We start from the raw sequence: 27,131 nt of genomic DNA on the forward strand, positions 1-27,131 counted from the left end.
CTTTCCATGGCTTTTAAAAATAATGTATCCTTTTATTGCTTGATTCCATTCTTTTAATGGAAAGCAGAGAGAAGTCGCATTTTTTCCAACCATATTCTTTTTCATCATAAATCCCCACTAACTTTTTGGCAATGTCAGGGCAGAAAAAAATACCATGTTCTAGTTGTGAACCATAGGAGAGTGACTTGTGAACTTCTGTTAGTTTTTAATCTCTACCACCTCCCCTATAAAATAGGAATAATAGTGATACCTGTTCAGTATTACTTAAGTTTTTGGTTAGACTCAACTGATACAGAGAATATGAAAGTGCTGCATATAAGGGAGAATGGTATAAATGTTAACCATGTACAACACTTTAGAATCTTAGCTTCATGGACAAAAAGGCTTAAAACAAAGCACATACTGACTTCATCAAGTTAGTTTCTACAATGATATCATAGTCACTTTCTTTATTTGTCTCATGCATTCAAAATGTATTTGAGTAAAAATGCAAAGTGATGTCTTGTTAGAGATCCCTAACTCTCTAGGTCACTAGTATCAAACTTTAAGATGAACAATTTACTGAAGTCTTCATTAAAAGTGGTTTCTTAAATCCAACGTGCAAAGATTTTCAATTTAAGAATTCCAGATGGAGTCAAGGAAAGTGCATTTTATTTTTTTATTTATTTAAAAAATTTTTTTTAACGTTTATTTTTGAGACAGAGAGACAGAGCATGAACAGGGGAGGGTCAGAGAGAGAGGGAGACACAGAATCTGAAACAGGCTCCAGGCTCCGAGCTGTCAGCACAGAACTTGATGCGGGGCTCGAACTCACGGACCGCGAGATCATGACCTGAGCCGAAGTCGGCCGCTTAACCGACTGAGACACCCAGGAGCCCCAAGGAAAGAGCATTTTAAAAATGCATTTTTAATCACCACCAGGTGATTCATTTAAAAAAAAATAAATGTTTATTTATTTTTGAGAGAGAAAGAGAGAGAGAGAGAGAGAGAGAGAGAGAGGGAGAGAGAGAGATAGAGCATGAGTGGAGGAGGGGCAGAGAGAGAGAGGCACAGAATGTGAAGCAGGCTCTAGTTTCTGAGTTGTCAGCACAGAGCCTGATGCAGGGCTCGAACCCACAAGACATGAAATCATGACCTGAGCTGAAGTCAGATGCTTAATCAACTGAGCCACCCAGACACCCTGAGACCCACAGGTGATTCTAATGTAAGACATCTGGCATCTCCCTTTGACCACATGTTGCTATATAGTCTTGGTCTATGTAAATCTGTCAGTGTTGTCCCAGATGTCCATGAGTTCTGGACTCAATAGGCTAGAATTTAGAACTTTGTTTGGTTCTTTTCCAACTGAATGACACAGACGGACTGCTGAACCTCTTTGAGCTTCTGTGTCTGTATTAGTTTCCTAGGGCCACTAGAACAAATTATTACAAACCGAGTGATTTAAAACAACAGAAACTTATTCTCTCATTGTTCTTGAGGCTGCAAGTCTGCAGTCAAAGTCTTTGCAGGGCCATGATCCCTCTGAAGACTCTCTGGAGAAATCCTCCTTTGCCTCTTCCAGTTTCTGGTGGGTTGGGGCCATCCTTGGCATTCTTTGGCTGGTAACTGCACCACTCCAATCTCTGCTTCCATTTTCACATGGTGTTCTCTGTTCCTCTGCGTGTCTTCTCCTCTTCTACAAATTCGGTGATCAGATTTAATGGCCACCCTAATTCAGTATGACCTCATCTTAATTTAATTACAACTGCAAAGACTCTATCTCCAAAAATGGTTACATTGTGAGTTTCTGGGGAGACACGAATATTGAAGAGACACTATTGAACTCACTAGGGTGTCCTGACATTAAGAAAACTCATTATGATAACCTTTGGAAGCAACTAGTTAACGCATAGTAGTAAATGCTCAGTAAATAATAGTTTCTCTTCTTTCTTTGTAGTATGGCTTAAATACTGGGTCTTAAACACAAGTCTGAAGACTAGGGCTAACTACACTAGATTCGCCTTGGGAACATTTGAAAACTACAAATTCTGGGCTGTTTGCTGTAGGTCATTGTTATTCAGTAAGTCTGGGATGAGACCCAAAAGCTGTAGTTTTGAAAGTTTATTCAGGGGATTGTGATGTACACTCTTACTTTGTTTTTTTTTTTTTTTTTAATGAAATTTATTGACAAATTGGTTTCCATACAACACCCAGTGCTCATCCCAAAAGGTGCACTCCTCAATACCCATCACCCACCCTCTCCTCCCTCCCACCCCCCATCAACCCTCAGTTTGTTCTCAGTTTTTAACAGTTTCTTATGCTTTGGCTCTCTCCTATTCTAACCTCTTTTTTTTTTTTTCCTTCCCCTCCCCCATGGGTTCCTGTTAAGTTTCTCAGGATCCACATAAGAGTGAAACCATATGGTATCTGTCTTTCTCTGTATGGCTTATTTCACTTAGCATCACACTCTCCAGTTCCATCCACGTTGCTACAAAAGGCCATATTTCATTTTTTCTCATTGCCACGTAATATTCCATTGTGTATATAAACCACAATTTCTTTATCCATTCATCAGTTGATGGACATTTAGGCTCTTTCCATAATTTGGCTATTGTTGAGAGTGCTGCTATGAACATTGGGGTACAAGTGGCCCTATGCATCAGTACTCCTGTATCCCTTGGATAAATTCCTAGCAGTGCTATTGCTGGGTCATAGGGTAGGTCTATTTTTAATTTTCTGAGGAACCTCCACACTGCTTTCCAGAGCGGCTGCACCAATTTGCATTCCCACCAACAGTGCAAGAGGGTTCCCGTTTCTCCACATCCTCTCCAGCATCTATAGTCTCCTGATTTGTTCATTTTGGCCATTCTGACTGGCGTGAGGTGATACCTGAGTGTGGTTTTGATTTGTATTTCCCTGATAAGGAGCGACGCTGAACATCTTTTCATGTGCCTGTTGGCCATCCGGATGTCTTCTTTAGAGAAGTGTCTATTCATGTTTTCTGCCCATTTCTTCACTGGGTTATTTGTTTTTCGGGTGTGGAGTTTGGTGAGCTCTTTATAGATTTTGGATACTAGCCCTTTGTCCGATATGTCATTTGCAAATATCTTTTCCCATTCCGTTGGTTGCCTTTTAGTTTTGTTGGTTGTTTCCTTTGCTGTGCAGAAGTTTTTATCTTCATAAGGTCCCAGTAATTCACTTTTGCTTTTAATTCCCTTGCCTTTGGGGATGTGTCGAGTAAGAGATTGCTACGGCTGAGGTCAGAGAGGTCTTTTCCTGCTTTCTCCTCTAAGGTTTTGATGGTTTCCTGTCTCACATTTAGGTCCTTTATCCATTTTGAGTTTATTTTTGTGAATGGTGTGAGAAAGTGGTCTAGTTTCAACCTTCTGCATGCTGCTGTCCAGTTCTCCCAGCACCATTTGTTAAAGAGGCTGTCTTTTTTCCATTGGATGTTCTTTCCTGCTTTGTCAAAGATGAGTTGGCCATACGTTTGTGGGTATAGTTCCCGGGTTTCTATTCTATTCCATTGGTCTATGTGTCTGTTTTTGTGCCATGTACACTTTTACTTTGAAACAACACTCTTTGATGAAGAATTTATTCATTTATACAACTGGAACTCAAGGATACCTTATTTACAGAAAATTTGTATAAAATGTAAAAATATATACTTCTTAGAGCAAACATTTATTTACAAATGATGATGCTAAAATTAACCCAGAATTTCAAAGAGACCTTAAAGGCCTTAACTAGGTGTTTTTGAGAGTAAAAGTTCACCTTTCTGATTCCAGTTTCAAATCTCATGGAAAATTTTTGTCTGAGTTTAAATGGATGTAAATAGTATTAGAAGATAATTATAATAAGGACCAAGCATTATAAGATGTACTCTCCCAAACCATTATCTTCTTCTTCATGTTCTGGCTATTTTGCAGTTGACCTTATGAAGCTTCTCATTTATTTCTTCCACATCCCTTGTAATGAAGTCATGTCTCATTAATGTTGATTATCTTTGAGTTTCAATAGTTTACAATTTACCTTTCTCTAGGAATTCTTCATTTGCTTTGTGTTACACAAATTTTCTTCTTACAAGAGGATACTGAGCACAGTGGTTTCCTCACAGCTTAGTGGGACCATTGGCAACAGGAGTCTTCAGCTTTACAGGCAGGGAAAATCATAGTGACAGTGAAATCACTGTGAATGAAATTCACTTTGCTGATTATAATACTCATCCACTCCTGGGGTGCCCCGCTCTCCTGTCACCATCCGTTGTCACACCTACTTTGAAAGGAATGTAAAATGGTTATGTCAAAAGGCAAAATTAGTCTTATAATAATTCGCATCTTTCAAATACTCAGAACTTAAAAAAGACTATTCAGCTACCTTTTCTGTCACTATTGTGTATTAGCTTTGGCAACTGGATCTGATGCATTAGAACAGGATGTGAATATCTGCTCTTCAGCAAGACAATACACATTTCACTGGAAGATTTGACTAGATTCTTTATGCTGAACTCAGGGAGATAAGCTAACTTCCCCTGAGTTGCCAAGGGCAACTTGATTGCACATGAAATTAGGAGCTACTCTGGGAAAATAATGTCTAGACACATTCTTATATTTCATTTCAGGGAAATATTCACCTAATATCTGTTATCTCCTACTGTCAAAACATTGCTGATGAATACTGCCTATCCTTTGAATCACATCTCTGAGCTCTATGAAGGAGTGCGCATAATAGAAGTGATAATATTTCCATGTAGCAAGAAACCTCATTTCGGCATAGAATTGTCAAGTAGCACTAATACATTTGACTTCTTATATATATATTTTTAATATTTGAAATTGTTGACACATGTTCGGGTTATGCCTCCACTTATTTCCTCAGAAATGTCATTCCATTGAAGATTTCCTTCTCTGCCTCTCCCTCCTACTTCTGTTATATATTCAATTCTTCAAGTTATAATTGTGACCTTTTTTTCGTAGTAGGTAGTAATTTATGTCACTTATTATATTCTCAATACTTAACTATGAAGAATCATTGTTGCAATATGAATATTCGTGTATATAAATGTGACTATGAGTTTGACTGTGAAGGTCAAAGCGAAATAAGATACCAGAGATGGAGATGGTGAGCCTCCCAGGCAGGCATTTTTATGTAGCTATGCCCTGGCAGTTACCATGCCTCAACTTGTGGCATGGAGGTCTAGAGTCACTTATACTCAGAGTGAGTCAGAAACCATAGATGACTCATTAAAACAAAACTCACAAGATACAGAGGTGTAACCCCCATATCTCATGATAACTAGCTGACAAGAAATGCTAGTACTTACACTAGCTTTTCAGGGTATAATCCAGATCCACCTATTGGAAAGTCTACACCAGAAATTGGGTTATACTCCGGAAATGGGTAAGTGAGCCTGGACTAGAGCACGGGAGAAGATTGGAGGTTGATGACACATCCAGCTCCACCTGGGGCATTCTTACTAACCACATGAAGATGGTTAGGAGAGTACCTTTCATGTGAGCAGATTGGAAACACACTGACAATCATCTTTTTATGGCTTCTTTTCTTTGGACTTTGGACAGACCATCCTTTTAATCCTAATAATTTATTTCTTGGATACAGGACATGTTAGAGTTTGACTAGGAGTCAGAAAGTCTTGACTAGATTTCCAGATCCTGTCTTCCTGTATTGGGTCTTAGAGACATTCTGTTTTTGTTTGTTTCGTTTTTGTTTTTGTTGTTGTTGCTGTTGTTGTTTTAAAAATGGTATTTGTAGACAGTGGTTCCCATGTGTTACATGCTAGCTGCTACCAATTTAATAATTTTAGCTTATTTCCAAGTTCTAGTGACATGTGATGGGAGCCCCCTTTGTGCCTATTTAATCTCATGTGACTATCACATGTAGCTTTCTCATACCTAGTCTATGAGAAGTAGAACCTTATAATTACCAATGGGCTAAAGAGGATGAGGCCTTGCCTCCTAACCTACACATTGCTCAGGACCTGCATGAGTAGAATGCCTATTGCAATGAGATAGGAACTGTCGATTTAAACCTTGATAGCAGCATGACATCACGAATACAGCAGTTGTGGCAGAAGAGAGCTGGAAGAAGTAGGAGTGGAAAACTCTGCCTCAATGTCTGGGGCAAAGGGAAATGATCTGGGGAATACAGAGAAATTTTGAAGTTCTATTGTTAAAAAATAAAGTAATTGTGTTTAAACCACATTCCCAAATTCTTTCCAGTAAAGTGGATGATTAAGGGGGCAGGGGGTGAAACCCTTAAGAAATGAGGAAAAACTCCAGACAAATTATGGGAAATGTTATAGGGAGATGTAAGAAGATGCCGCTTCCTTTTGTGATGTGAAATCTAGAGTCTCATAGGCAACTACTTGCAGGGATGCTGGATAGGTCCAGATAGCTGACCAGGGGGCATCAGCCTGTTTTTGGAGTTTTCTAGAATTGTTTTACTTTAAAAAGCATGATCTTTCTTTCTTTCTTTCTTTCTTTCTTTCTTTCTTTCAGGAAAGCAAAAGAGGCTGGCACTTCTAAACAACTTTAACTAAATATCACAGGATAATATGAAGACATTAAATACTGAGATAATTAGAAACATAAGCAATTAATTTACAAAAAAGAGATTTTCACTCTCAGACTAACTGGCTTCATATTTTCCCCATGGAACGCCAACAAAGCGTCAGGTGATTTCCGTGTCTCTTACCTTTCTGCTCTTATCCACTGTCATCTTTAACCAGTAGCAGAGAGGAACACCATCCCAGCTATATACTAGGAAAGGATAGAAAAGAGAGACCAATCTGTAGAAAATGCCCAACCTTTCAACAGTTACCTACAGCTTGTCCCCCCTATCTAATTTTCCAGCCTGAAAGGCAACTTCTTCAGATGATTATTTATTTATTTATTTATTTATTTATTTATTTATTTATTTATTTAAAAAAAAATTTTTTTTTCAACGTTTATTTATTTTTGGGACAGAGAGAGACAGAGCATGAACGGGGGAGGGGCAGAGAGAGAGGGAGACACAGAATCGGAAACAGGCTCCAGGCTCTGAGCCATCAGCCCAGAGCCCGACGCGGGGCTCGAACTCACAGACCACGAGATCGTGACCTGGCTGAAGTTGGACGCTTAACCGACTGCGCCACCCAGGCGCTCCTTCAGATGATTATTTAAAATGAACCCACCTTTTGGGTCAGCCTTCAAATTTGCAAATAGATACCTGTATAGGCTATCATATCCAAACTACAGATCTGTGGTCTATAGACTGATGGAGTAGTTATGACATTCATGTGAGGAAGAATTACATCTAAACTTTTCTTCAGAGGGTATCATTAAGGGGCTACATAAATAGTGTTCGCCTGGGAAACAAGAAATACATACTTCAAATTATAAAGTTCATTAACATGGTATATAAGGTGTAACAAACATGAAGTGTTGGTTAAAATGTAACGAAACCATTCAAAATGGGGTGCTGAGCTACTAAGAAACAAGGGAGAAACAAGCTAAAAATGAGGAAAATGAAAAGGAGAGCAGGAGACATGAACTGAAGGTCTGGCTGCCCTGTGAGAATTTGAGGGGCTTGGTAACAAGGAATTGGGATTTGTGTGGCTGGTGGGGACAGCAAAAGGGACTCTAGTCAGGAGATGATTTGAATCTGACTGTGTTGAGTTTGCCTATACTGCTGTTTTTTGTTTGTTTGTTTGTTTTGTTTTGTTACTGCGTATTTCTGTCCAATACTGTTCAATACATTTAAAATATATGTTGACTAAGATACATGTCTGATAGAAGAAAATTTAAAAAAAAGAATAAATTAAGGGGGAATAAATGAAAGCACATTTGTATATATACTTATCTATATTAGAAAAATACAGTGTTTAAAGTACTTTTTGAGTACTTATACTGTAAATTATCCTTTTATTTTCAGCTGGAAATTTAGTTTTCAATTAATAAGATCTTCAAACTATCATTCAGTTTTTTCAATCTAAAAAATGAGATTTGAAGAACATGATTTATAACTTATTTAATTAATATATATTTAATTGCTTCAGGCACTTCAAAATATGAAACACTGAATCTTTATAAGAAATCACTTAGGGCTCAAATTCTAGCTCACAAAATATTTTCAAAGAGGATGAAAGAAACAATGAATCACTTTTGGCCATTCCAATGAAAAATTCAGAATTAGAAACAAGGAACAAACATACTGAAAATCTCTATTACTTCACTCATCTCTGATTTTGTTTTTGACCTTGTGAAAGTTCCATCTGTGTTTTAGTTCTTTGCTTTTCAAAATGGAGTTTTTATTTTTTTCGTGGCAGTTTTTCAAAGAGGAGCTATCTAATGCATAGTCTCAAATGGTTTGTGGAATGAAGCAAAATATGAATTATTAAATAAATAACATCTAATGTTTATAGCCTGGAATAAAAGTATTATGGGCATAAGAAAAAAAATCTTTCTGTTCTGTTTCTCATCCTGGAGATGAAATTTTCTGTTCTGTGATTCCATTTTCCTCCTGACCCTAAGAATTATAAGAAGATTTCATCAAGATGAAAACTTTATGATTATCTGCTCATAATAAGGGAGGGCCAGGGTGAACGTATGAGATACACCACAGGAAATATTAATAATTCCTTTCTATTTTTTTGCCTCTCCTTTATGGGCCCAATTAAAATGTTACTTAAATTTTATTGGAACAGTTGTTTATACTTTTGCCGAATGAGGATTTTAAGCTACACAAGTAGGCACTGAGAAATAGATTGATTATTCCACCCACTCTTAAACAAATAAACATGTTGAGACTTTTCACAATAATCTAAAAGGAATGTCTGTATTGGACCCTGTTTCACCTAACAATCAACATCATAGGAAAAAGCAATTAAGATATTAAATTATTCAGTAATTATGTTATTTATTTTAGAAAACAATTTTTTTCTTTTGCCCAAGGAATTAGCTATATCTATCAATCTATTGATCTATCTATATATCTATGTCTACAACTACATCTAGCCCTTTACCTTATAATCTTAGATTTTAAATGTATTGAAGTCTCTGCCTTATTCACATAAAAAGGCAATTTCTTTCACTTTCACCTGACCTTGAACATTATGCAGTTCTAGGACTTGTTTTAGAGGAGGAGTTACAAAACTTTCCTCATTTCTCTTTCCTCTGGATTATACCTTCTTCACACGCTCTAGAAATCATCACAGGAATTTCCAGCTGCATTCTCGGAGCACTTTGGATGGACTGGAATCCCAGTAACTGGATGTGTCTTGGGATTCTTCACTTTCCATAGTGGCTTTCAAAAAAAAATTTTTACTCTGATTCACTAAAATGAGTTTCTCATGACAAATATTATAGAAAGTAAAATGTTATCTTAATACAATTTTAAATAAAAAATAAATTTCTTTTACAGTTTATGATTCTAGTTACCTCTGAATCAACTGTTACAGACCTTCTCTTGCCTTTCCTTTGGTGTTAGAGGCCCCTAAGATATTTGTCCTCAGTTATTCTCTAGGTAGTCCTTAACACTTTGAGTGAAGGTCGGAGGTTTCCTATCCTTCAGTTAGTAATTTCTCATTAAGTTAGATTTTTTCTTCAAGAAAGGCACTAATGGAGTGTGAATAATTTTTCTTTTGGTTTCACATATAATTTTGAACAAAACCGTCTTGATGGGTGAGAAGTTTTGGCTGTTCAGACCCCTTTTCATAAGTATTTTTACTCTAAATACAGAGAACAAACTGATGGTTGCCAAAGGGAAGGGAGTTGGGGGCTGCACAAAATGGGTGAAGGAGTGTGGGAGATAAAGGCCTCCAGTTATGGAATGAATAAATCATGGAGATAAAAGGCACAGCATGAAGAATATAGTCAATGATATTGTGATAATGTTGTGTGGTGACAGATGGTAGTTACACTTGTGAGCATAGCATAACCTATAGAGACGTTGAATCACTATGTTGCACACCTGAAACTAATGTAACATTGTGTGGCAACCATACTCAAATGAAAAAAATTGTTTTATGTTTCTCTGACTTATTTCACTTGGCATAATACATTATAGCTCCATCTATGTTGTTGTAAATGGCAAGATTCCATTCTTTTTGATGGCTGAATAATATTTCATTGTGTGTGTGTGTGTGTGTGTGTGTGTGTATATGTACACACACCACATTTTCTTTATCCATTTATCAGAACATGGAAATTTGGGCTCTTTCTGTAATTTGAATTTTGTTGATAATGCTGCTATAAAGTAAGTTTGATTTCCTTTTATTGGATTATAGAAGTGTGGAATCTGCTCACTTTGTTGTAAGTCTTTTCAGTGCTATAAAAGAGCCTTTTGCCCACATATGTTAGTTAGATACCTGTAAGCTCTTACCTATAGTTTATTCTACTGAGAAGAATCTTTTAAAAAATTTTATTTTGGAAAATTTTCAATGTATCTATTAATAGAGAAGTAAGTTAAATCTTTCTATATACCCATCTTCCAGCTTCAACTATTATCAGCATTTTGATAGTCATGTTTCATTGACCACTCCTCCCAGTTTTTTATTTTCTTAACCTCAAGTATTCTTTTTATTTTATTATTTATTTTAAGAGAGAAAGAGAGAGAGAATATGTGAGGGAGTGGGGGAGGGGCAGGGGAAGGAGAGAGAGAGAATCCCAGGCAGGCTTTGTACTACCAGGGCAGAGCCTGATGTGGGGCTTGAACTCATGAACCAGGAAATCTCAACCTGAGCTGAAGTTGGACACTTAACTGACTGAGCCACCCAGGTGCCCCAAGCTCAAGTATTTTACAAAAAAATCACACATATCATGTCATTTCTCCTGTAAGGTCATCAGCATGTGAATCTAACTAAGAGCTTTAAAACACACACACACACACACACTCACACACACACACACACACACACACACGCATGCACACACAGACATTTCATTATTATTCAAAGTTAAAACTAATCTTTAAAATTCTTAAATAACCATCCTCACTTATATGAGCCTAATTATCTCAATGATGACCTGTTATTAGAGTTCATTTGCTAATTTCAGTATCCAAATGAAGTCCAGATATTTTGAGCTTTTTAATTTTTTTTTTTTATGTCACTGATTCATTGGAGAAATCAAGTTGTTGGTCCTTATATCTTGTCCTAAATTTGGATTGTTGCTTCCAACGATGTCATTTATCTTACCCTACTATCACCCACATATTCTGCATACTGGTAGTTAGATCTGGAAGTTTAATTCGATTTAGATTCATTTTGTGAGGAGGTCAAGAATGTTTCATAGAACATCAAATCAGAAGCCACACGATCTGTGGCTGTCTCACGTTTAGTGATGCTTCTGCTGATTAGTGGGTTGAGATAATACCAGTGTGATCCTTCTTCCATAAAATTTCTCATCAAATTTTATTCAGTGTTTGTAGTAGACCATTGTCGAGCTCTATTATTTCATTAGGTGGTATAAGATGGTAATTTTATAATTCTATCATACTTTTTGTATTTATTAGGTAGAATGCTTTTTCTTTTTTTTTTTTTTTTATTTTTTTTTTCAACGTTTATTTATTTTTGGGACAGAGAGAGACACGGCATGAACGGGGGAGGGGCAGAGAGAGAGGGAGACACAGAATCGGAAACAGACTCCAGGCTCTGAGCCATCAGCCCAGAGCCTGACGCGGGGCTCGAACTCCTGGACCGCGAGATCGTGACCTGGCTGAAATCGGACGCTTAACCGACTGCGCCACCCAGGCGCCCCTAGAATGCTTTTTCAAAAGAGAATTTTTACACAACTGTTTTCTTTATCTTTAAATACAATTTGCACAGAAAAAAGTATAAATGATTGATTTGTTCACTTTATTATTGAGTTTTCAAAATAATGAGTTCATGTTCTGGTAACTTTCATTGGAGACCCACCTGTTGTGTATTTATGTGTATTTAGGGGAAAGTAGTATTTTGAATTCATGAATAATATGTTTGATGCATTTCATTAAAAAGATTCAGTACTATTTCAACATTTTCTGCAGGGCAGTTCTGCTGGCAATGAATTCTTTAGTTTTTGCCTGAAAAAAACCCTTTATTTCTCCTTCACTTTTGCAGATAATTTTTCAGATAATTTTCTCTTTTTGTTTGCAGACTAAATATGATATACTTAGGTGTAGTTTTGTTAATACTTCTTCTGCTTGCTGTTTTCTGACTTCCTGGATCTGGGATTTGGTGTATGTCATTAATTTTTGGAAAGTTCTTGACTGTTAACACTTGAAATGTATTTTAATATTCTTTTCTTTATCCTCCTCTGAGATTCCAATTATGAGTATTTGTTACCTTATAAAATTCCCCATAATTCTTGGATGATCTGCAGTTTTTTTAATGAATTTTCCTCCTTTTTTTTTTTTTTTTTTTTGCATCTCTGTTTGGGGGGTTTCTAGTGACATATCTTCAAGCTCACTAAATTTTTCCTTGGCCATGTCCAGGGTACTGATGAGCCTATCAAAAGCATTCTTGGGGCACTGAGTGGCTCAGTCAGTTAAGTGTCCAACTTCAGCTCAGGTAATGATCTCATGGTTCATGGGTTGGAGCCCCACTTTGGACTCTGTGCTAACAGCTTGGAGCCTAGAGTCTGCTTCTGATTCTGTGTCTCCTTCTCTCTCTTCCCCTCTCCTGCTCGTGCTCTATCTGTCTCTCTTTCAGAAATAAATATTTAAAAAATTAAAAAAAATTCTTAATTTTTGTTTCAAGAATTAAAAAAATAATAAGTTTATTTATTTTGAGAGAGCATGAGCAGGGTAGGGGCAGAGAGAGAAGGAGAGAGAGAGAATCCCAAGCAGGCTCTACACTGTCACCAGAGAGCCCAAAGCAGGGCTTGAACTCATGACCTGTGAGATCATGACCTGAGCTGAAATCAGGAGTCAGATGCTTAACCATCTGAGCACCCAGGATCTCAAAGAATTTTAATTTATAGTATTTCCTTATGATTCATTTTTAGATTTATTGTCTCTATGTTTAGATTACTTGTGTATTCTTGCATGTTGTCTATTTTTACCATTAATCCATAACGTGTGCATCATAGTTATATTAAATTCCCTGTCTGATAATTCCAACATCTGTGGCATGTTGGTTCTGATGCTTACTTTGTCTATTCATATTGTATATTTATTTGCCCTTTATTGTGCCTTATAATTTTTGTTGAAAGCTGGACATGTTGTATCAGGTGATAGGAACTGATAGGTCTTTAGTGTGAGGATTAATGTTAACCTGGTTAGGAACTGGGTTATGTTTAATATTTTCCGTGGCTAAGGTATCCGAGGTTTCAATTTCCTCTAGTATCATAGTATATGCAGTTCCTCATAACCTTGAACTTCCCTATTTATTCCTCCTGAGAGGGAGTTTGTGTTGCTCAGCTCTTCCAGATGTAATCCACTACTATTTCACCGGAGTGCTGTTTGTGTGCTGGTAGGATGATAGGAAGAGGAAGAATTCTGTAATCTTATTTAGACACATGTCTTTCCCTGAACACGTGTCTTTGTGCTGTGATCTTTATAAGTGTTTCTCCGGTAGCTTATTTTTCCTTCTGTTTTCCCTTGTTTCCTTCTTGTTTTCCCTTCTGTTCCTTTCTTCTCTTCCTTAGCTCACTCTTATTCCCAATCAATTTTCTTGGATACTTGACCCCTGTTTATTGTTTTTTTTTTCCTGTTTACATAGACAGGAAGGCTAGAAGGGAGTGAAGTGGGAGGAATGCCCTTCCCAGGTGGGATGAAGTTCTGGGAAAGTTTTTTCCCATAGAAAGTAGGTCTTTATTATGGAGAAGGCTTGGGGCATATTTCATAATGTTTACTCTTCCCCTCTCCATCCAGAACCAAGAAGGGACTTTACTTAGGTCTTCACCCTAAGAACCCGGGGGATCTCCCAAAGGTCATGTCCATTTAATGTCCTTCCTAAGACTGTGGCATGCAAGAACTTCTCATGCTCATACTAGTCCACACTCAGTTTCCAGCAATTTGTCAAAACTACCATTTAAGTCTTCCTACCAGTTCACACTCCTGAGGCTTTTGTATAGGTAAGAAGAACTTGGCTGTGACTGTCTGGATTAATCTGTTTCTATAGATTTCAGGGTTGAAGCTTGCTCTGAAACCTCAGTTCTCTGATAGTTCCAAGAAAGTCATTGATTTTCACTTTGTACAATTTTTTCTTGTTGTAAGAATGGAAGTGATGACTTCCAAGTTCTTTGTGTGTCAGAGACCAAACTGGAAGTCAAATTCAGTATTCTTGTTGAATCCTCAAATTATTCCATCCCAGAATCATGAGAGACCCAGAAAATTGAATTGTTTATCATTTAGATATAAGCCAATTTGTATTTTATTGATTCTTTCCTTTCTGGTAAAAGATATCCTAAGCTCATCTTGTACATTTTCCTTGCCAAACATAGAATGAGCAATTTTTCCAAGGAGTCTTAGAAATAATCATTAAAAAGAAAAACAGGGGTGCCTGGGTGTCTTAGTCTATTAAGGTTCGGACTCTTGATTTCAACGCAGGTCATGATCTCACAGTTCATGAGGTTGAGCCCAGCATCACACTCTGCACCAGCAGCATGGAGCCTGCTTGGGATTCTCTTTCTCTCTCTGCCCTTCCCACTCATTCTCTCTCTCTCAAAGGTAAGGCATATATGAGTTCACAGGCATATATGAGTTCCTGGTTTGATTTTCTAACAGCCCTTGTGTTCAACAGTTTCCCTTGCCCTTGCCTCCTCGAATCTGTATGTCTTAGTGCCCCTAAGATAAGATCTCCATGGGGCTTACCAACACCACTCCAAGGCTTTCTGCTCATAGACTAATAGAAGCCCCAGGTCCTGCCTTTCTCTCTCTGCATTCTGCCTTATTCTCGCTGTGTGGCCCCTGAGAGTGTACATGTGCTTCCTGTAAGACTGGTGAGTAATAAACTTCCCTATTTCAATTTATTTTGTGGCCTATTGTTGATTTGTGGCTCACTACCTGGCATCCTGTGTTTCATTTAACAAATGTTTATTTGACAGATTTATATCAGGCTTTATGATAATCTTCCAAGTAATTTGAATATATACGTATTTATAAAACATAATCTGTTGATGGGTGTTGAGAAGTTAGTATTTCTTTAATAATTCAATATTTATTGAGTATTCTGTTCCAGGCAGTATTATAGGTGCCTGAAGGTATATCTGTGAACGAAATAAGACTTTTTGTAGTCATGGCACTTCATTGTAGGAAGGGAAGGCAATAAACCCTAAATAAACACAATAAACTCTAATGAACAAGTAAAATACATAGAGCACTATAAATTGCTAGGTAATGAAAAAAGAGAAAAAGCAGAGAAGAATAAGAGGGACCAGGAATATGTTCATGTGTATGGTGAATTGCAATTTTGAAGAATGGTCAAGGCAGTCTTATTGACAATTGCATCAAATTTAAAATGGGTGAGGGGATCAGCCATGCTAATATCAGAGGAAGAGTGTTCTAGACATATTCCATTGCCACGTATCCAACCAACTACTGTATGTCCAATTAAAAAGCACTAAGTTGAGAAATTTTGGCTATAAAGAGGTTGGTATTCTTGGTTTAGAACATAAAGAAATCCTATGCTGTCTAAAAAGAAAAATAATTATATTATATTATATTATATTATATTATATTATATTATATAAAAATACTTTTCTAATATTTAAGGAACATTTTAGAATACTTCCCAAATAATAATTTTTTGCTGGATGTGTCTATCATGAATTGAAAGCGGTATTATGCCTTAGACTATCAGTTTCTGACATTTCCATTGCAGTCACATTTAATTAAAGAAAATGTTCTTGTTAAATAAAATTCTTTCATGTACATAAAGAGAACTATGGGGGTTGCGGCAAGATGGCGGCTTAGGAGGACGCTGGGCTCACCGCACGTCCTGCTGATCACTTAGATTCCATCTACACCTGCCTAAATAACCCAGAAAACCGCCAGAGGATTAGCAGAACAGAGTCGCCGGAGCCAAACGCAGACGAGAGGCCCACGGAAGAGGGTAGGAAGGGCGGCGAGGCGGTGCGCGCTCCACGGACTGGCGGGAGGGAGCCGGGGCGGAGGGGCGGCTCGCCGGCCAAGCAGAGCCCCCGAGTCGGGCTTGCAAAAGCGGAGGGGCCGGGCGGACTGTGTTCCGACAGCAAGCGCGACTTAGCGTCTGGGAGGTCAGAAATTAACAGCTCTGCTCGGAAAGCGGGAAGGCTGGAGGACAAAGGGAGGGAGAGCTGCTGAGCCCCCTGACAACAGAGCTCAGTTTGGTGGGGAACAAAGGCGCTCGCCAGCGCCATTTCCCCCGCCCATCCCCCAGCCGAAATCCCAAAGGGAACTGGTTCCTGCCAGGGAACTTGCTCGCTCCGCGCAAACACCCAACTCTGCGCTTCTGCGGAGCCAAACCTCCGGCAGCGGATCTGACTCCCTCCCGCTGCCACAGGGCCCCTCCTGAAGTGGATCACCTAAGGAGAAGCGATCTAAGCCTGCCCCTCCTGCCCCCGAGCACCTTGCCTACCCACCCCAGCTAATACGCCAGATCCCCAGCATCACAAGCCTGGCAGGGTGCAAGTAGCCCAGACGAGCCACACCACCCCACAGTGAATCCCGCCCCTAGGAGAGGGGAAGAGAAGGCACACACCAGTCTGACTGTGGCCCCAGCGGTGGGCTGGGGGCAGACATCAGGTCTGACTGCGGCCCCGCCCACCAATTCCAGGTATACACCACAGCACAGGGGAAGTGCCCTGCAGGTCCTCACCACGCCAGGGACTATCCAAAATGACCAAGCGGAAGAACTCCCCTCAGAAGAATCTCCAGGAAATAACAACAGCTAATGAGCTGATCAAAAAGGATTTAAATAATATAACAGAAAGTGAATTTAGAATAATAGTCATAAAATTAATCGCTGGGCTTGAAAACAGTATACAGGACAGCAGAGAATCTCTTGCTACAGAGATCAAGGGACTAAGGAACAGTCACGAGGAGCTGAAAAACGCTTTAAACGAAATGCATAACAAAATGGAAACCACCACAGCTCGGCTTGAAGAGGCAGAGGAGAGAATAGGTGAACTAGAAGATAAAGTTATGGAAAAAGAGGAAGCTGAGAAAAAGAGAGATAAAAAAATCCAGGAGTATGAGGGGAAAATTAGAGAATTAAGTGATACACTAAAAAGAAATAATATACGCATAATTGGTATCCCAGAGGAGGAAGAGAGAGGGAAAGGTGCTGAAGGGGTACTTGAAGAAATCATAGCTGAGAACTTCCCTGAACTGGGGAAGGAAAAAGGCATTGAAATCCAAGAGGCACAGAGAACTCCCTTCAGACGTAACTTGAATCGATCTTCTGCACGACATATCATAGTGAAACTGGCAAAATACAAGGATAAAGAGAAAATTCTGAAAGCAGCAAGGGGTAAACGTGCCCTCACATATAAAGGGAGACCTATAAGACTCGTGACTGATCTCTCTTTTGAAACTTGGCAGGCCAGAAAGAATTGGCAAGAGATTTTCAGGGTGCTAGACAGAAAAAATATGCAGCCAAGAATCCTTTATCCAGCAAGTCTGTCATTTAGAATAGAAGGAGAGATAAAGGTCTTCCCAAACAAACAAAAACTGAAGGAATTTGTCACCACTAAACCAGCCCTACAAGAGATCCTAAGGGGGACCCTGTGAGACAAAGTCCCAGAGACATCACTATAAGCATAAAACATACAGACATCACAATGACTCTAAACCCGTATCTTTCTATAATAACACTGAATGTAAATGGATTAAATGCGCCAACCAAAAGACATAGGGTATCAGAATGGATAAAAAAACAAGACCCATCTATTTGCTGTCTACAAGAGACTCATTTTAGACCTGAGGACACCTTTAGATTGAGAGTGAGGGGATGGAGAACTATTTATCATGCGACTGGAAGCCAAAAGAAAGCTGGAGTAGCCATACTTATATCAGACAAACTAGACTTTAAATTAAAGGCTGTAACAAGAGATGAAGAAGGACATTATATAATAGTTACAGGGTCTATCCATCAGGAAGAGCTAACAATTATCAATGTCTATGCACCGAATACCGGAGCCCCCAAATATATAAAACAATTACTCATAAACATAAGCAACCTTATTGATAAGAATGTGGTAATTGCAGGGGACTTTAATACACCACTTACAGAAATGGATAGATCAACTAGACACACGGTCAATAAAGAAACAAGGGCCCTGAATGAGACATTGGATGAGATGGACTTGACAGATATATTTAGAACTCTGCATCCCAAAGCAACAGAATATACTTTCTTCTCGAGTGCACATGGAACATTCTCCAAGATAGATCATATACTGGGTCACAAAACAGCCCTTCATAAGTTTACAAGAATTGAAATTATACCATGCTTACTTTCAGACCACAATGCCATGAAGCTTGAAATCAACCACAGGAAAAAGTCTGGAAAACCTCCAAAAGCATGGAGGTTAAAGAACACCCTACTAACGAATGAGTGGGTCAACCAGGCAATCAGAGAAGAAATTAAAAAATATATGGAAACAAACGAAAATGAAAATACAACAATCCAAACGCTTTGGGACGCAGCAAAGGCAGTCCTGAGAGGAAAATACATTGCAATCCAGGCCTATCTCAAGAAACAAGAAAAATCCCAAATACAAAATCTAACAGCACACCTAAAGGAACTAGAAGCAGAACAGCAAAGGCAGCCTAAACCCAGCAGAAGAAGAGAAATAATAAAGATCAGAGCAGAAATAAACAATATAGAATCTAAAAAAACTGTAGAGCAGATCAACGAAACCAAGAGTTGGTTTTTTGAAAAAATAAACAAAATTGACAAACCTCTAGCGAGGCTTCTCAAAAAGAAAAGGGAGATGACCCAAATAGATAAAATCATGAATGAAAATGGAACTATTACAACCAATCCCTCAGAGATACAAACAATTATCAGGGAATACTATGAAAACTTATATGCCAACAAATTGGACAACCTGGAAGAAATGGACGAATTCCTGAACACCCACACGCTTCCAAAACTCAATCAGGAGGAAATAGAAAGCTTGAACAGACCCATAACCAGCGAAGAAATTGAATCGGTTATCAAAAATCTCCCAACAAATAAGAGTCCAGGACCAGATGGCTTCCCAGGGGAGTTCTACCAGACGTTTAAAGCAGAGATAATACCTATCCTTCTCAAGCTATTCCAAGAAATAGAAAGGGAAGGAAAACTTCCAGACTCATTCTATGAAGCCAGTATTACTTTGATTCCTAAACCAGACAGACACCCAGTAAAAAAAGAGAACTACAGGCCAATATCCCTGATGAATATGGATGCAAAAATTCTCAATAAGATACTAGCAAATCGAATTCAACGGCATATAAAAAGAATTATTCACCATGATCAAGTGGGATTCATTCCTGGGATGCAGGGATGGTTCAACATTCGCAAATCAATCAACGTGATACATCACATTAACAAAAAAAGAGAGAAGAACCATATGATCCTGTCAATCGATGCAGAAAAGGCCTTCGACAAAATCCAGCACCCTTTCTTAATAAAAACCCTTGAGAAAGTCGGGATAGAAGGAACATACTTAAAGATCATAAAAGCCATTTATGAAAAGCCCACAGCTAGCATCATCCTCAACGGGGAAAAACTGAAAGCTTTTTCCCTGAGATCAGGAACACGACAAGGATGCCCACTCTCACCGCTGCTGTTTAACATAGTGCTGGAAGTTCTAGCATCAGCAATCAGACAACAAAAGGAAATCAAAGGCATCAAAATTGGCAAAGATGAAGTCAAGCTTTCGCTTTTTGCAGATGACATGATATTATACATGGAAAATCCGATAGACTCCACCAAAAGTCTGCTAGAACTGATACAGGAATTCAGCAAAGTTGCAGGCTACAAAATCAATGTACAGAAATCAGTTGCATTCTTATACACTAACAATGAAGCAACAGAAAGACAAATAAAGAAACTGATCCCATTCACAATTGCACCAAGAAGCATAAAATACCTAGGAATAAATCTAACCAAAGATGTAAAGGATCTGTATGCTGAAAACTATAGAAAGCTTCTGAAGGAAATTGAAGAAGATTTAAAGAAATGGAAAGACATTCCCTGCTCATGGATTGGAAAAATAAATATTGTCAAAATGTCAATACTACCCAAAGCTATCTACACATTCAATGCAATCCCAATCAAAATTGCACCAGCATTCTTCTCGAAACTAGAACAAGCAATCCTAAAATTCATATGGAACCACAAAAGGCCCCGAATAGCCAAAGGAATCTTGAAGAAGAAGACCAAAGCAGGAGGCATCACAATCCCAGACTTTAGCCTCTACTACAAAGCTGTCATCATCAAGACAGCATGGTATTGGCACCAAAACAGACACATAGACCAATGGAATAGAATAGAAACCCCAGAACTAGACCCACAAACGTATGGCCAACTCATCTTTGACAAAGCAGGAAAGAACATCCAATGGAAAAAAGACAGCCTCTTTAACAAATGGTGCTGGGAGAACTGGACAGCAACATGCAGAAGGTTGAAACTAGACCACTTTCTCACACCATTCACAAAAATAAACTCAAAATGGATAAAGGACCTAAATGTGAGACAGGAAACCATCAAAACCTTAGAGGAGAAAGCAGGAAAAGACCTCTCTGACCTCAGCCGTAGCAATCTCTTACTCGACACATCCCCAAAGGCAAGGGAATTAAAAGCAAAAGTGAATTACTGGGACCTTATGAAGATAAAAAGCTTCTGCACAGCCAAGGAAACAACCAACAAAACTCAAAGGCAACCAACGGAATGGGAGAAGATATTTGCAAATGACATATCGGACAAAGGGCTAGTATCCAAAATCTATCAAGAGCTCACCAAACTCCACACCCGAAAAACAAATAACCCAGTGAAGAAATGGGCAGAAAACATGAATAGACACTTCTCTAAAGAAGACATCCGGATGGCCAACAGACACATGAAAAGATGTTCAGCGTCGCTCCTTATCAGGGAAATACAAATCAAAACCACACTCAGGTATCACCTCACGCCAGTCAGAGTGGCCAAAATGAACAAATCAGGAGACTATAGATGCTGGAGAGGATGTGGAGAAACGGGAACCCTCTTGCACTGTTGGTGGGAATGCAAATTGGTGCAGCCGCTCTGGAAAGCAGTGTGGAGGTTCCTCAGAAAATTAAAAATAGACCTACCCTATGACCCAGCAATAGCACTGCTAGGAATTTATCCAAGGGATACAGGAGCACTGATGCATAGGGCCACTTGTACCCCAATGTTCATAGCAGCACTCTCAACAATAGCCAAATTATGGAAAGAGCCTAAATGTCCATCAACTGATGAATGGATAAAGAAATTGTGGTTTATATACACAATGGAATATTACATGGCAATGAGAAAAAATGAAATATGGCCTTTTGTAGCAACGTGGATGGAACTGGAGAGTGTGATGCTAAGTGAAATAAGCCATACAGAGAAAGACAGATACCATATGGTCTCACTCTTATGTGGATCCTGAGAAACTTAACAGGAACCCATGGGGGAGGGGAAGGAAAAAAAAAAAAAAAAGAGGTTAGAAAGGGAGAGAGCCAAAGCATAAGAGACTGTTAAAAACTGAGAACAAACTGAGGGTTGATGGGGGGTGGGAGGGAGGAGAGGGTGGGTGATGGGTATTGAGGAGGGCACCTTTTGGGATGAGCACTGGGTGTTGTATGGAAACCAATTTGTCAATAAATTTCAGAAAAAAAAAAAAAAAAAAAAAAAAAAAAAAAAGAGAACTATGAAAGATCACTAATTGTGATCTCCAATGTGAGAAAATAATTAAGATTTAATTATTAAACTAAAAATGAGGTGTGTGTGTGTATGTGTGTGTGGGGGTGTGTGTGTATAAAGTCTCTTGGCATAACCTTGGAAAAGGTGAGATTCTGGGAAACCAGAAGGATGAGACAGTCTAAAGGAGCTTCATGAATAAAAAATATTTCTGAACTGGAAACAATAAGACAAAATCATCAAGAGTACATCATAGTTAACATTTTTTTCCCATGTATTTTCCCACTTGGACATTTTAACATATCTTTTGAAGTTGCATATGTTAATTTACAATGTTTGAAATTGGAATTTTAATGAGTCTAATCATAATACTTCTTCATACATAAAAGCCAAAAGACTTTAATATACATTACCTTGTTAATTAGCCACAATTCTAAGTTTTAGATAGGAGAGAACTTATTATCCAAACAAAAATCAAAGAGGTTAAAAGGTTGATTCTAACTTATAATATCGCTAAAATTAGAAACTATATCTTACTGCCCTTCATCCAGGGAAGTCTTTCATAAATCACTTCTTATATAAAATGGACCTTTATCAAAAATAACAGCCTGGATCACTGGTGTTTTTAAAACAGACTAGTCTGGTTTGGGAGATTATGGGATAATAATATGGAAGGAAATAGAGATTGACTGAAACAGGGAAAGAGAGATAGCTCAAATTGTCCATTTAAAAGCTGATTTTAAATTAGGAATTCTTCCTACTGACGGCTTCAAAAGAATCAAAGCAATAACAAAACAGTAATTTTTCTGCAGCCTGTGATTTCCCAATGATGAGAAAAGATGAGCTGCTATCAAGGATCTACCCTACATGACAGCTGAACATGGCCACAAATTCTTTCAGATTTCTCCTACTGAGTGATGAAGTCTATTTTCCTTTCTTTGGAATTGGAGTGCACTCTGTGATTGCTTGACCTTTAGGAAATAATGGAAATAATGTTGGGTCATTTTCTGGGCCCAAGCCTTAAAAAACTGGAAGCCGTCCTGTTCGTTGCCCAACCACCTTGCTGGAAAGACCATGGGCAGAAGCCTTGAGATAACAGAGAAAAGGAAAGAGACCTGAGGAGTCCAGCTTTCCAGCCATCCCAGAAGCACTGACTTTGCAGACTCACCCAGGTAATTTAGTGACCCAGTGGGTGCCAAATGGCACTGTAGAATCACCCAGACAAGCCTCACCAACTCCTGATTTATAAAACAATGAAATGTAATAAAATGGTTCTCGTTTCAGTCACTGCATTTTGGAGTGGGTTGTAGTGCAGCCCTAGACAATGGCAACACCCCATTCCCTTACCTGATCTCTTACTGGGCTATGGGACTCTTTCAGATATTTCTACGTAAGGTGCTCATAAAATCTAAAAAGGGAGAAAAGTTTTCCCTAAGAGATGAACATAATGTTTGCAAGTATGCTCATGCCATTATGTAATCTTCCTTCTTTACTCATTCATTGACTTGGAGCTTTAAATCTCACTTCTATAAAATGGGTTCCCTTGCCATTTATCAGTCTATGTACCCAGGGCATCCCTCCCTACTCCCTTTCCCATCTTTTCTCAAAGTAAAAGATATCATCAGAACCTGTAAACCTAACTTTTATTGTCAATCTCTGTGGCTCCCTTTTACTGAAAAGTTAAGCCTGTAAGGTCCCTCTACAGATGAACAGAATAAGAAGAGTCTCTGCGTTGTGCAGGTGCTAACTGTTCCTAATCTTACTTTGCTCCTTATTCTCTACAACTAGCTATAAACAATCTACGCAACCAGTTGAAATCCCCATTTTCATTAAGAGAGTGACCTCTGGAACAAGGGCACTGCCTCCAAAAAAGCTAGCTAAGATGCATGCATCATGACTGGGAGAATAGAAATAAGTGAAGCATTAAGTGGCAAATCATCTTTATTCTGTGTGTAAATTCCTATGTTTTGGTAGTAGCTGAGCACTGTGTTTTGATTTGAAGTCTGACACTGAACTCAGAGGGAATGAATTCTAGGGTCAGCTATTGATATCTTCCATGAGTACAAAAGGAGGAATTTGCTATTGTTGGTATTTTTTTTCCATAGGTGAGAAAGACTTCAAGGGAAACACAGATATGTAGAAAAGAGGCAAAGACAAGTGATACATTTGGGTTGAATTGACCACAGCTTCAGTACTGAGGCCTTAATGATACATTGGAACATGACCATGGGTCCTTTAGAGTCAACAAGAACTATAATTCTAATTATAAATTTTGCTAAAAGCTAGTCTTCTCTTCAGGAAGCTTCTCTTGGATTACTCAGTATTAGGGTGAGTGGATTTTTTATAACAGCAATAACTTTGTGTTAGTTTTTAAACAAATACATTTGCTAATATTATCTCATTATGCATTTTATCACAACTCTGTGATTAGGCCAACCAGGATTGGTATTTTTTTTTTCCATCAAAGAGGGGATAAATGCAAAATAGTTAAAGATCTTGCCCAATATCATACGTCAGGTGGGGAACCATGGTTTCCTGATGTTGGACTACTTGTTTTTCTTTGCCCCACAGTGAAATCCTCAATCTTGATTTTTTTTCAGGACACCCAAAAAAACTGTGCTAGTTGATACTTTGCTCTAAAGTATGCATTATCTCTTTACAGTGAAACAGAAGACTGAAAATAAAATACTCATCTTTTATTAAAGTTTTCTAGCATGTCTGATGTGACAAGAAGTAGAAAAACTTTAAAAGGAAAAAATCTGTTAGGTCTTCAAAGATTTCAAAATAAATTGCTACAAACAACTGAAAATACAAAATAGAAAGTATAATGTCTATAAAAGTATATACATATATATGTGTGTGTATACACACACACACACACACACACACACACATATATATATATATATATATATATATATATATATCTAGAGAGAGAGAGAGAGAGGAAACCAACCTTCACTTGCACTGAGACCTGATCAATAGTTGAAAAACATTTGTTGAAAAATTAATGCTACAACTGTCAAAATGAAACACAATTCACCTTTATCAAGAAAATCTGAATGTCAGTTTCTAAATGACACAAGTTTAAATATAAAATTAAGTGGATATTTCCCCACAGAAATAATGTCGCAAAGACAGTATTTTCTAATGGAACATTAATATAATTCTTTCTACTTTGCTTCTGTTCTTTACTCTAAAGTTCATGGATCTCTACAGTCACATACTGAGTAACAGTCCCAATTCCAGACTTTAGCCAATGAAAAATTAATAAGGGAGTAATATTATTTTCCAAGTTTCAAAATTCAGTACTATGGGAAGATAACTATTGTTTGTTTTTTTTTTTTAAGTTTTATCTTTTGCTTCTTATCTCTCCCCTGTTTTAGGAGCCTTGTTTTCTGGTATCTTACCTTACTCTGGTGTGATGATTCCTCCCCAGGAATCAGTACCGTACTCCAGTTTAATAACAAATTGCTGATTTGTGACTAGACGGTTATGGTAATATTTATTGTTAACAATCATGGATTCCATCATGAAGCTGGTCAACAACTTATGCTTATATTTATAGAAATAAGTGTTTTTTAAAGAATATAAAATGTCAGGAATTCAATTTTCTTAAGAATAAGTGAGATTGATTGTTATCTCTCTCTCTCTCTCTCTCTTTTTAATGTTTATTTTGAGATAGAGAACACTAGCAAGGGAGGGCCAGAAAGAGAGGAAGAGAGAGAGTCCCAAGCAGGCTCGGTCCTGTCAGTGCGGAGCTGGACACAGGGCTTGAACTCACAAACTGTGAGATCATGATCTGAGTCAAAATCAAGAGTCAGACATTTAACCGATGGAGCCACCTAGGTGTCCTGAAAAAGGCAATATTTCAAATGAATAATTGAAAAAAATATTTCTTTTTTTTTTTTAATTTTTTTTAAACTTTTATTTATTTTTGAGACAGAGAGAGACAGAGCATGAACAGGGGAGGGGCAGAGAGAGAGGGAGACACAGAATCTGAAACAGGCTCCAGGCTCTGAGCTGTCAGCACAGAGCCCGACGCGGGGCTCGAACCCACGGACCGTGAGATCGTGACCTGAGCCGAAGTCGGACGCTTAACCCACCGAGCCACCCAGGCGCCCCTGAAAAAAATATTTCAATGAAATAACAAAAGAAATGGTAGATATTTTATCTTGATGAAGAAAATAGACAATAGACAATAGAAAATAGACAATTCTCTGTTCTGGGTTAATTAGATATTCATGTCAGTGAAAGTATCTTAAGAAATCCGCAAGTGTGTGGGGCACCTGGGTAGCTCAGTTAGTTAAGCGTCCCACTTCAGCTCAGGTCATGATCTTGTGGTCAATGGGTTTGAGCCCATGTCGTGCTCCATGCTGACAGCTCAGAGCTTGGAGCCTGCTTCAGATTCTATGTCTCTCTCTCTCTATGCCCTTCCCCCACTCACCCTCTGTCTCTCTCTCTCTTTCTCTCAAAAATAAATAAACAAAAAATTTAAAAAAAAAGAAGTCTGAAAGTGTATATTAATAAAACATTATTCATTTTTCTCAAAAAGATCTATGTAGGCCAGTTAGACACTTGCCTCATCCTCTAATAAAAATCATGACATGATCATTTTTTTTTTTAATGTTTTATTTACTTTTAAGACAGAGACAGAGTGTGAGCATGGGAGGGTCAGAGGGAGAGGGAGACACAGATTCTGAAGCAGGCTCCAGGCTCTGAGCTGTCAGCACAGAGCCCGACTTGGGGCTCAAACTCACAAACTGTGAGATCATGACCAGAGCCGAAGTCAGATGCTCAACTGAATGAGCCACCCAGGCACCCTTGATCTATTGATCTTGTTACACTTCTTGTTGAAGAAGTGTAATTAAAAACAAAAATATTCTCCCAACTCAGAAAACTTTTGCACATAGTAGAGAAAGAAAACCATTTTATTGAAAAGCATTCAACCAAAATGTAATGCACATCAGAAGTAATCCACTAAGTGATTGCAAAGACAAAAAGAAATCTCATTCTTTACAGAGTCAAGCAGATAGAGTCCATTACATACATGTTTTCAAGATAAACAGTAACTGGTTCTCACATAAGAGAATTTTACGTCACCATTTGTCACACATAATGCATCTGAAGTTTACCTGGTAAGTGAGATAATCATCTCTATTCACTAATTGTCTTTATCTGGAGAAAAAAATACACTCTTGTATCTTTATGGCAGGAGGTAATTTTATAACTTGGAGCAAGGACCCACAGAAGTTACATTCCTACCCTCCAAGGACACTGGGACATGGGTATATATCTCATTTAATTTTTACATTTCAAAAAGATAATTCCAAGG

The sequence above is a fragment of the Prionailurus viverrinus genome, chromosome B1, assembly GCF_022837055.1.
Source record: "Prionailurus viverrinus isolate Anna chromosome B1, UM_Priviv_1.0, whole genome shotgun sequence".
Classification (NCBI taxonomy): Eukaryota; Metazoa; Chordata; class Mammalia; order Carnivora; family Felidae; genus Prionailurus; species Prionailurus viverrinus.